Raw genomic sequence first — 11475 nt, forward strand, 5'->3', positions numbered from 1 at the left:
GGTAAATTCCAATCCAGGTCCATTGCCGCTAAAGCCCAATATCTTATTCACTGAGCATTGTTGGCCTTCTCCTCTCTGTCTCCCACCGGAGGCAGAACCAGATGCGGTGGCTCTGAATAGCAGCCTCTATCATCTCCAGCTGGGAGATGTCTGGCCTGTGGTGGAGGTAAGGTGACAGGGACAGCTGGGGCTGGTCACCTTGTCCAGCAGAAAGTCAGACACCTCCCCAGCAGAGACTGTTCTTTGTGCCTATAAGGGGACAAGAGTGGACCATTTCCTCCCCACCATGCCCTGTGCATGGTGGAAGGCCACTTGCTCTGTGTCAGCAAGGTGAGCTGATTGGGGACTTCATTAGTGGGGTTCCCTGGAGTGTGCAGCTTTTATTTTTTTGAATCACCATGAAAAAAGTTACAAAGCTTTCATGTTTAAGTCTCAGTCATACAATGATCAGACCCCCATCCCTTCACCAGTGCACATGTTCCACTACCAAGAACCCCAGTATACCTCCCATCCCACCCCTGCCACCTGTGTGGCTAATGATCTTCACTTTACTCTCTATATACTTTGAATACATTCAATATTTCAACAGAAAAATCACTATTATTATTTGGAATTTTCCCCAACAATCAAACCTGCTGAAAAGGCATCATTTGATAATTTGTTTTCCATTGCTGAGAATGAAGAGTATATGAGGTTGTGCTGTGCAGTTTTGGATTTCTGGTGTTTTAGTAATTACGTCCAGAGAAATTCCTGCCAAAAGTTGCATCACTGCAAGCTTGTACCTCTGGTTAGTGGGTTTATAAGATGGCGGTCACCACGCGGCCACCGCTGCCACTGCTGCCACCTCGGAAAGGAAAGGCCAAGAGAGAAAAACCTTTCCCCTCCTGGGGCGGCATGGGGTCGCAGCTCAGTTCACAATCTAGAGGCATTTCTGTAAGAAGCCGCTGGGTGCCAAAAGTAGTTAGTAGGCCTCTGGGATCATGGTCTTTTAGGAGCAGAGGAGCCGTTCGTGTGCAGCTTCTGAGAGCAGCAGGAGCTCAGTGCAAGCCAAAGGGTGAACCTACAGCCTGTCTCTATCCCGTGTGCTGGGGAAGTGGGAGCTTTCACCTTGTCCAGGTGGATTTGTAGCTTCTTTCAAGCAATTCTGACAAAGTTGCTGTGTGGGAAGAGGGCGCACAATGTCTGTGGCCCTCGCCTCTGCCAAGGTCCCAAGCGCAGCATGCAGAACCATTGTTTAATGGCTAGAGAAGTGGCACCTGGGCTGGGTATTCCTGGCTTTCCCAAATCCTTCCTCTCCAAGCAGCTTTGAAGAGGTCAGGAGAAAAGCTTCCAACTCCAGCTGCGGTCACAGGCCGAGTGTGGCCTTCGAGTGCACCACTGATGGTGAGGACCCCCGCCTGACAGGAGTGAGGGAAGCTCTAACCAGCTTATGAGACATGACACAGGAAACTGCCAGGATGCTGGTGCCCTGAGGGTCGCACCTCAAGGGATTCATAGTGGCTCTGGAAGGTCACAGACCTCCCCATCTCCCTCTGTGTGTCCCATCTTCTCCTTGGCACCCAAAATGCACCTCCCACCCCGGCTAACTCCTCCAGGTCTTTGCACCCTCATCCAGTGCTCAGGGCAACTCCCAAGGTGACAGTGAAACAAAGAATAAGTCAGCTCTGTGTGTCACCCAGGGCTCCTCCTCTGTCACACCTGGAACCCTCACTTTCCTGAGAGGGTGTGGGGGCATGAGGTGAGTCACAGAACTGGCATGGGCTCTTCTTGTGAACCCACACAGATGATTTTCTGCAGCCAGCAGCACGATACCTGTGACCCGCACTTTTCCTCTGCCTCTAATGCTCCCACACTATTCCTCCCTTCCCATGTCATCAGAACTAGTCAGGACTCTCAGGGGTGAGAGAACCATCAGGCCCAACCTGGAGATGAAGGGATGTTGGTGGGGTGAGACAGGACTCCAGAAAAGTCAGGTTGAAATGGATTGCAGGAGGGGTCACTCCCCACAGGTACCTGAATAGTAGTGACAACATGGCTACTAAAGTTATTTTTAGTTTTTGCACGAGCTATGCTCAAGACTTAAATGTGTTCAGTGCTTACTCCTGGCTCCGTGATCAGGGGACCAGATGCTGTGAGAGATTGAACCTAGGTCAGTCATATGTGCCTCACCCCCTGGGTCAATCAGTAAGTGAATTATGTCACCAGCCCCAGTTTGGGGTTTGGGAACCATATAGGTTACACCACAGGTTAGCTGAATACTCCTGGCTAAGTGCTGAGAGGTGACTCTGGACCATACAATGAGAGAACTCAAATCTGGGGCTTTGGAACTTAATTTTTCTCATTTTCCAGTGGTATCAGGGGCCTAGGCCACTCCTGGTGATACCCAGAGATGATCAGAGCTACTTTGGTGGAGCTGGGGCCTGTAAGGTATGGATATGCCAAGAATTGAGCCCCAGCAAACGTTGCTGGCTTCATGCTGTCTTTTTGGTACTTGCTTTGCGTGCTTTGATCTTCCTCCATCAACAAGCACATTCGACCATTAACACACAGCTCAGAGAAACCATGTGTATAGTGAAGTGAGGAAACATGGAGTATTAGGCACTTCCTGTTTCGGCAGCTCCAGATCCAGATCTACCAGTGACAGACAGGGAGGACAGGTGAGTGTCTGAAGGGAACTTCCTCCCTTTCCCACTCCTCCTCTTTCCAATCCCAGCTTCTCTCCCTCTCTCCTCCCTCCCCACCCCACTCTCCTTCCCCACTCCTCCCCTTCCCACCAAGTGGCCAGACAAGGCAGCAAAAGGCCAGGACCAGCTCAGGGAAAGAGGTTTGTAAACCCAGAAACTTTGAACTGGACCTTGGAGTGGAATTGGGCAGCAGAGGGGCTGAGCTGTGAATGGGGCTAGAGGTAGGCAGGATGGTGAGGTGGTTGTCAGGGAAGCTATAACATTTATCATCCAAGTTAGATGCTTCTGGCGAACCCAAGGGGGTCTGCCAAGAACTCTGTGGAGAGAAATAACTAAAAAAATATGAGACATCATCTCACACCAGTGAGCATGTCATAAATCAAAAAGACTAGAAACAACCAGTGTTGGTGGGATGTAAAGAGAAAGGAACCTCATTCCCTGCTGGTGGCAATATCTAAACAAACAGTGTGGAGATTTTACAAAACATTGACATAGAGCTTCCATATGACCCAGCAATTCTACTTCTTGGTACCTATCACCAAACACAAAAACATTAATTTGAAAAGATGCATACCTAAGCTCGTTATAGCACTTAGTTGGGAGATTATGCTGGAAAGAATCAAAATGTTCAAAGACAGGTGATTGGCTTAAGAAAGTGTGGTCTCTATACCCAGTGTAGTACTATGAAGCTGGAAGAAAAGATGAAATCATGCAGTTTGCTGCAACGCGGGTGGAGAATAAACACCAATGATATCACTCAGCTGTGGAATACAGAGAACCCAAACAGGAGAATAGACAGTATCAGAGGATGGCAGCCCCCTGGCCTTCATTCACAAACTGAAGCACAAGCAATGGCGGGAGAGGGTGGGTGAGGGAGGATGGGACTAGAGATGACAGGGGACATGGTTGTGGGCATTTTGGTGGTGGTGAAGGTTCAGTACGTACAGAAAAACCATAACTTCTGTCCTGTTGTAACTGCTCTACCTAAACCACAATAACTTTCTACAGAACTCTATGGAAACAGTTGCAAGGTTTGAGTTAGGATTCATCCTCTGATGGTGGAAGCTGCACAGGGTTTGGGCTGCTGTGGTTCGGGTCCACAGGAGAGAGAGTTGCAGGAAGAGAAGCACGGGCATCTAGTCCTTGACCCTCCAGGCAGGGAAGCTTGAACCTCTGTTTTTCCTCAGTTTCTTTGAGATGATCCAGACATTTTCTTCTGAGGTTGTGATGCTCTTTAGCACTAATGATGGGACTGAAGACTAGGTTCCCAGTGCCCTGCTCCAGGGCAGCGCTCAGCACATTTGGAAACGCTTGTGAGCTTCCTCCCAGGGCAGACTGCTGTCCTTGGGAGTGTCACCCCCCACAGGAGGGGTGCACCTTCCCTTCTTTCCAGCTCATGTGTCTGTCCCAGCCCCACCTGCTGTAGCTGACCAATTGTAACTGAAACTCCTGTGACCTTGAGCCTAGTCCTGAGATAGTCACTTGCCATTCATCCCTCACACTGGGGCCATCCCCTGCCCAGAGTCCAGTGCTGGGTTGGAGGGATGGGGGCTAGAAGACCCCAGAAGAGGATAAAGACACAACCTGCAATGTCAGATTTCTGCTTCCGTTTCATCTCATATGCCTTTTCTGTCTGAAGGCAGGTGGCTGTTCTATTTTCTCTCCCCTCTGTTTTTAAGAAAATCAGTTTTGCAGGGGAGCCTGCCACATAGTGCTGAGGAGCCCTGGGCCACTTCTGAGGACACTTGAGAGACTGAGTCAGGTTTCTCATATCTGCCAAGGCAGTTATTGTTGGGCCCAGCAATGCAGGAATCACAAGGGTGACCCTGGAAGGTTTTGGGGATGGGGCTTGCTGTGCTGGGGTCCTAACTCAGATCCCTGTATCTAGATCACATGCATTCTTGACCACTGAGGCATTTACCTGGCCCTCTTTTCTGTTAGTATTTCCTTCTGGCTTGTAGACTGTCTACCGGAAGTTTGAAATAATCTTGTATGATGCATAACTTCCTTCCTAATTAAAAAAATTCTAAGAAAACTGAATAATGAACACAATGTAAAGCTGACATGTGACTGAGCAGGAGTAATCGAACTATAGGCTAATTGCATTCCCAGAACTATCTGAGGATTAAGTGGAGGCCAGAGAAAGCTCAGAGCACTATCCAGCTTTTGAGTTCCAACCCAGTTCCACGTGTCCACCTGACTGCTACCTGATACAACTCTGATGGCACTCCCACACCAGCAGGTCTGGGCCTTGAATAGTCAGGCCTGCACACCAGGAGATAAACCATCAGGTCTGCAGTGAGAATCAGGAAGGATCCCCAGGACCCCTGAACCCTGGTGCTTGTTGCTAGAGAGGTGCCATACAAATAAATTTAGTGGAGGGTTTTTGTCTTGCTAAGAGGTTCCTACTTGGTCTTCTATTTGAATTAGTCAAATTATTTATCTTGAATCTATTTGACATATAACACTGCATAAATTTAAGGTGTACATTATGTAAATTTGATACACTTCTATATTGGGATATGATTACTATTGTAGCAAAAATTAGTACCTATTTCATGTGACATAATTGCCCTTTCCTCTTAGAAGCAGGAATGATTGGGTTCTAGTCTCTTTGTCAGTTTGCTGATTAGAATACATGTTGAAGTTCACTGTACTAGCTACTCCCTCTTCACTGTTTGTTTTGAGTTCACACTCCAGTCTTCCTATACCCTCACCTCCTGGTAACCACCATTTTATTCTCTGTTTTTATAATTTTGACTTTGAAAAATTCTACCTACATCACATTGTACTTATCTTTCTCTGTCCAACTTATCTCATTGAGTACAGTCCTTCACGCTCTATCCATATTGTCATAGATAGCAAGATATCCTTCTTTCTTATAACTGAAAAATATTCCATTATGAATCTATGTCATATTTTCTTAATAAACTCATCTATCATTGGGTACTAGGGTTGTTCCCATATCTTGACTATCCCACTATCTTGAATAGTGTTAAAGTGAGGATGGGGTCACATACATCTTTTTCAGTTAGTGAAAACACTAGCTTTATTTGAAAATACCCAGAAGTAGAACTGATGGATAATGTGGTATTCTGCTGTTGTTGTCATCCTTGTTTTCCTCCACACCCAGCTGTGGTTAGGGCTTATTCTTGCCTCTGTATTCAGGGATCACTCCAAGCAGTGCTCAGGGGATAATATTCAGTGCTGGGGATCAACCTGAGTTGGCTGTGTACAAGGTAAGCATTTTACCATCTCTAGCCAGTAGCTCTATCTTTAATATTTTGTTCACTTCCCATACTATTTTCCATAGCATTTCTACCGACATGAATCCCACCAGCAGTGGACAAGCTTGAAGATTTATCCACATGCTTTCCAGGACTAGTTATGTCTTACCGTGATGGACCATTCTCATAAATGTGAGATGCATTGTGGTTCCGAGTCGCCTTTCACTAATAGTATGTAATGCTGACCCTCTTTTCATCTCTTTGTTGAATATTTGAATATCTTCTTTAGAAAAATGTGTTTTCTCTTTCTAACTGTTTTATTGCTTTTATGTTCTTGTGGATGGGATAGTTTTTTTTGTTGTTGTTGTTGTTTGCTTTTTGGGTAACACCCGGCGATGCACAGGGGTGACTCCTGGCTCTGCACTCAGGAATTACTCCTGGCGGTGCTTGGGGAACCATATGAGGTGCTGGGAATCAAACCCGAGTTGGCTGCATGCAAGGCAAATGCCCTACCCTCTGTAAGCCCCTGTGGATGGGATAGTTTTTAGAGATTTAATTCTCAGTGTTTCAAAATGCAGTTAAATTCTATGACTTAATCTTTTATCCTGCAAGTTTATTGAATTTGTTGAATTAGTTCCAACAGTTCTTTGATTGAGTCTTATGAACTTGACACATACAGAATCCTATCATCTTTCCTAGGAAAATTTCATTTATTCTTTCCTGAACGGGATGACTTTCATTCCTGTTTTGCCAAATAACTCTAGGTCCGTCATAGAGCTCCATATTGACCAAGAGTGATAGGAGTCAAATCCTTATCTTATTTTGGATCTCAGAGGGAAGGATTTCCCCTTTTATTTTCATCAAGCGTAGATTAATGTTGGCTTATCATTGCAGCCTTTATTAAACTGAGATGTGCTTATTGTATCCCCAAGTGTCTGAGGAAGCACATTCTATTGGAGTCCATCTGCAGTGCAGCCAAGAGAGGAAGGTGTGGTCTGCACACAGACCTGGGGCTCTGGATTGGCCAAAACTGGTGAGGAGATGTGGCATGTCCTGGAGAAGATTCAAGGGACTCTGGTTGTCATCAGGTCACCCCACATTTCTGATCCTGGATCTGTTCTGGTATCACAGAATAACCTTGCACTGAGGGTTCCTGCTGTGGTTATTCAACTGCCCTGGTGCATGTGGTGGAGACCCAGTAGGGGACTTAGAAGAGCCCATGAGCACAGAGGCAACAAGCTTTCTTGAGACAGTGTATGATAACATTGGGTTTGTCCTTTTAACCTTGCCTCAGGGAACTTAGTTTACCTTAAAGCAATGTCCTTTCTGTATGGACACAGAAAGACAGTTAATATTATGCTTTGTAACATGGGAGCTGATTGACTCCAATAATGTTTACTCCTGGGCATCTGCTTTTTCACTCAGTTGCCCTTAGTTCCTAGCACCCCAAAAGCAGGATACCGACGAGGGACTGAATGGATCCAAGGCAAGCTGTGAGCTACCCTGGCATCGAAATGGGCCAGGCCAAAGTGCCACAATACTCAACTATAAGTTGAGAGCATGGTCATAGCTTTCATGATCCTAAAGTAACGAGACTAGGACCCTGCTGGGGTTAGGAAGATTAACCTGACCTGAGGACTGTGGTCTGGAATAGTGAGATGTCCTCAGGAAGAAACAAACTTTAAGTTTGATTTATCTCTTATGGTGCTCATACAGAATGACATTGCTAGAAATATAAAAGTAAATTTACTACTATTTAAGTGGTTTACTAGCTGAGGAAAGAAGAAAACAACACACCCTGGATGGGATCCCGCTCTTAAGCCAATCTCCTAGTAATCTGGAGTAATCCCCTTAGATGAGATTTTGTTAATCTCCTGGAGGAGTGGTTTTACCCCTCTTTGTTGATTTGTTAATGTTCAACCTACCTTTGTGTCAGCACCCTATGTGATTGCTATATAAACTAAGACTGTAAGAGAAGTAGGAGAAGAAGACACAGAAGCAGAGCAAAAAGTGAAAGAGAATCAGTCATCAGAGCCAGAAGCAGGGGAAAGAAAAAGCACAAAGTGAGTGAGACTCACAAAGGGTCAGAGTCAGAAGTAAGGGTCAGAGTCAGAAGTGAGAGCAAGAAGGGCTCCAGAGGGAGAAGCAGAAGGGATCCAGAGAGAGAGAGAGAGAGATCGGAAGAATAGAGATCGGGAGAGAGATTGGAAGAGACCAGAGGAGAAACTACAGAGACAGAGTCAGAGAGACAGAAGAGAGCACAGCGGCACACACAGAAGCGGAGCATAAAGGGGGAGCCATCCCAATCCAGTCAATACACAGTCGCTCGAGAGAGAGAGAGAGCCGCCCCATGAGCCCGCAAACACACATCACATCACCCCTTCCACGCGCGCATTTGTATTTTTTAAAAGACAGCTTTGTGTGATTAGCTTGTTTCTGCATATCTAGATGAGTGCTACACAGAACCATGCCCAAAGCCTTTGTGGAATAAATCAATCAGTTCAGTGAACTGAACATGTACTGGGAAAGCATCTAAGCATCTAGTCCACATTTAAGAATTAAGCGTTGCAGAAAAACATTGACAAGGGTTGACATACCCAGAGCAGCCACATGTCTGGCAGACAGATTCATTGGTCAGTGAAGCGGCTGAGACAGCAATATCCAATTTTGGGACAGACACACCCAATTCAGCCATGCTTCTTGAGGAGAACCCAGAATGGGGATTGAGACTGGCTTTCCTGAGGCATCTCTGACAGTGACTGCCCAGCCCTGTCATTGCAAGTGTGTCTACATCTCTGAGTGACCCTCCAAGGCTGGAGGCCACTATGAATCCATTATCTATCCACAGGCAGCTTTCCCAGGGGAATGAATTCCAGCTTGGATACTGTAACTCCAGGGAAAGATGACCAATAGTCAGAGATCTCTGTCCTGGGAAACCTTGGAGAAAGGGCTTGAGTTCCCTGGAGACAGCTCAAGTGGTAGAGCACATGTCTCATATGTGAAAGGCCCTGAGTATGGGCTAATACTGTATTGGCCCCTGAGCCCCACTGAACCTAAGCATTGAACTAGCATGCCCACACCTCCAGCTGGCAGTCACCTCCTCTTATGCCTGAGCACTGCTCAGAGTGGATCCTAATACAAAGTCTTGACCTCTGATGTTTGCAGGAAGGCATGCCAGGGAAGTTCAGGAGCAACTTTTTTGCAAAGCTGCTGAATACCAGATTGGTAGATTCTTTCCCATAACTGCTGTGGAAAGGGGTCAGCAGGATAACATGATGGCACTCTCCAGGTCATGACCTCGAGGGCCTCATTTGCATGTGCCACTGGCTCCTCTGCTCTATGCTGAGAAGGGGCACTGGAAGGAGTCGGTACAAAGCCATGCTGTAAAGCAGGACCTGGCTCCCCATTCATCCATGCTCTCACTCTGTTGAAAAGGAAACCTCAGACTCTTTAGATGGTGTGAAGGCAGCTTTGTTCAAGAGGGACTCTTGCAAAGGGGTTTTGCAGAGAGAGGAATAATCAGCTTCTGTGAATAGCAGGACCAAAGGGGATTTATGTTCAAAGAGCAGGGCTGGAGTCAGTATATGGAAAATCACTCAGGAGATGTCAAAACTGGGAACCCTAGTTAGGGAGAGTTTGTGGGGAAAAAAGTGTTTCTGGTGCTGGGTTTTGTACAGAACAGGGCTCAGATTCTCTGCTACCTTCCTCACAGTGGGTGATGTTGGGCAGATAAACAATAACCACTTGGGTCCTCAGTTCTCTTCCTGTGATCCAGGGATAAAGGCTTCTCTGTATAACTTTGACAAAAGGATCAAAGAGAGAATGGGAGAAAGAGCCCTGTGGATTACAAAGGAGCTCACAAGGGGCATTGGCAAGGGACAGTAGGGTGTCCTGGGTTTAACATAAGCAGGACTGACATGCTGGGTTTGAATGTTGTTTGACAATACACAATTCTATGGTCTTCTGGGAGCAGAAATCTTCTTTTCGAAGTTTATTTACCTGTTAGATGTGAATTGTTGGTACTAGCCAATGTAAGAGTTCAAGAGTTCCTGTGGGCTCAGCACTTGGCAGTGCCTGGCACACAGTAGGTATGCTATAAAGGTTTGCTGTTGAGATTATTATTACGAATTCTTTTATTGGTGTCATCATCTGTGACACAAATCTAGTCAATCTTTCCTGAACATGATATGGGATTCGCGTTATCTCCTCAGGACAGGATCTGGCAGATCCTGATCGTCTGTCTCCCTGACTCATAGCTCTCAGGTTCCCCAGTGGCAGACCTTCCGTAGCACCTGTGATCCACACAGTGACCCACAAAAATCAATACCATTATTACCCCAGGGGTCTAAGAGATTTGCAAACCCACTTCTAGACCAGTAGATGGCAGAGCTGGGACAGGAGCTCACTTCAGTCTGATGCTCTGATGCTGTGATGCTTTCGGTGTAAATGAAAAAACCTGTGCCTTTGTCTACAGACCTGAAGCCTGGAGCTCCCTGTGGGGCTGTGACTTCTAGTGCTCAAACAGAAATGCGTGCCAAGCCAACATTGCTTTGTCTTCATTATAGACCAGACTTGCTCTTTTGTGGTTTCTTCCACTGTCCTTGTGCTCTCCAAGGCAGCTCTCAGGGGTCTGGCAGGAGAGGGGAGGTGGGTGGGTCCAGTGAGCAGGCAGCAGGGCTGTCTTTCCTTTCTCTCTTGGGGCAGGCCATTCCCCCGAGGGGATGGGAGGAGCCTCTCTCAAGTCTTGAACCATTAAACATTGACATTCAAGAGAAGTGTGGCATGTCAATAAACAATGTTTTTTCTTCCTGGTTTGCCAGAGTTAAAAATAGAAAATGTCCTAAATGAGAAGTCTCACCTGTTCCAGTGATAAGACTGAGTAGCCAGTGGAGGAATCAGTTGGGATGGGAGATGCATGCCGAAAGTAGATAATGGACCAAACATGATGACCTCTCAATGTCTGTGTTGCAAGCTAGAATGCCCCAAAGTAGAGAGAGAGTATGGGGAATATTATCTGCCATAGAAGCAGGGGGAGGGTGGGAAAGGGGGGGGTATACCCGGGATATTGGTGGTGGGGAATGTGCACTGGTGGAGGGATGGGTGTTTGATCATTGTGTGATTGTAACCCAAACATGGAAGCTTGTAACTATCTCATAATGATTCAATAAATTTTTTTTAAAAAATTAAAAAAAAAAGACTGAGTAGCCAGCTGGTGTAGGATGACATTGCTTTGTCCTTTCCCCTCTTGCCAGAAGGAGCTTAGGTTCATCCCTGTCACACCCATTAAGGTGCTCCTGAGTCACTTTCATTTTTTTGTTTATCTGTAACCACTTCTCTATGCTCTCTTCCCCAAAACAGTTAATCAGTTTTCCCCCTAATCTAACTCTGTTAATTTGTAAGGTCAGACCTTCCTAGGACACTGAACTTTATATAAGTTAATATTGAATATTATAACACTGAATATTATAATATTGCCTTTCTCCTCTCCTTATGCCTTTTGAATAATTTACTTTAAAGCAATAACCTTTTTGTATAGACACAGAAGACAATATTATGCTTTTGTA

The sequence above is a fragment of the Sorex araneus genome, chromosome 3 (genome assembly GCF_027595985.1).
Source record: "Sorex araneus isolate mSorAra2 chromosome 3, mSorAra2.pri, whole genome shotgun sequence".
Lineage (NCBI taxonomy): Eukaryota > Metazoa > Chordata > Mammalia > Eulipotyphla > Soricidae > Sorex > Sorex araneus.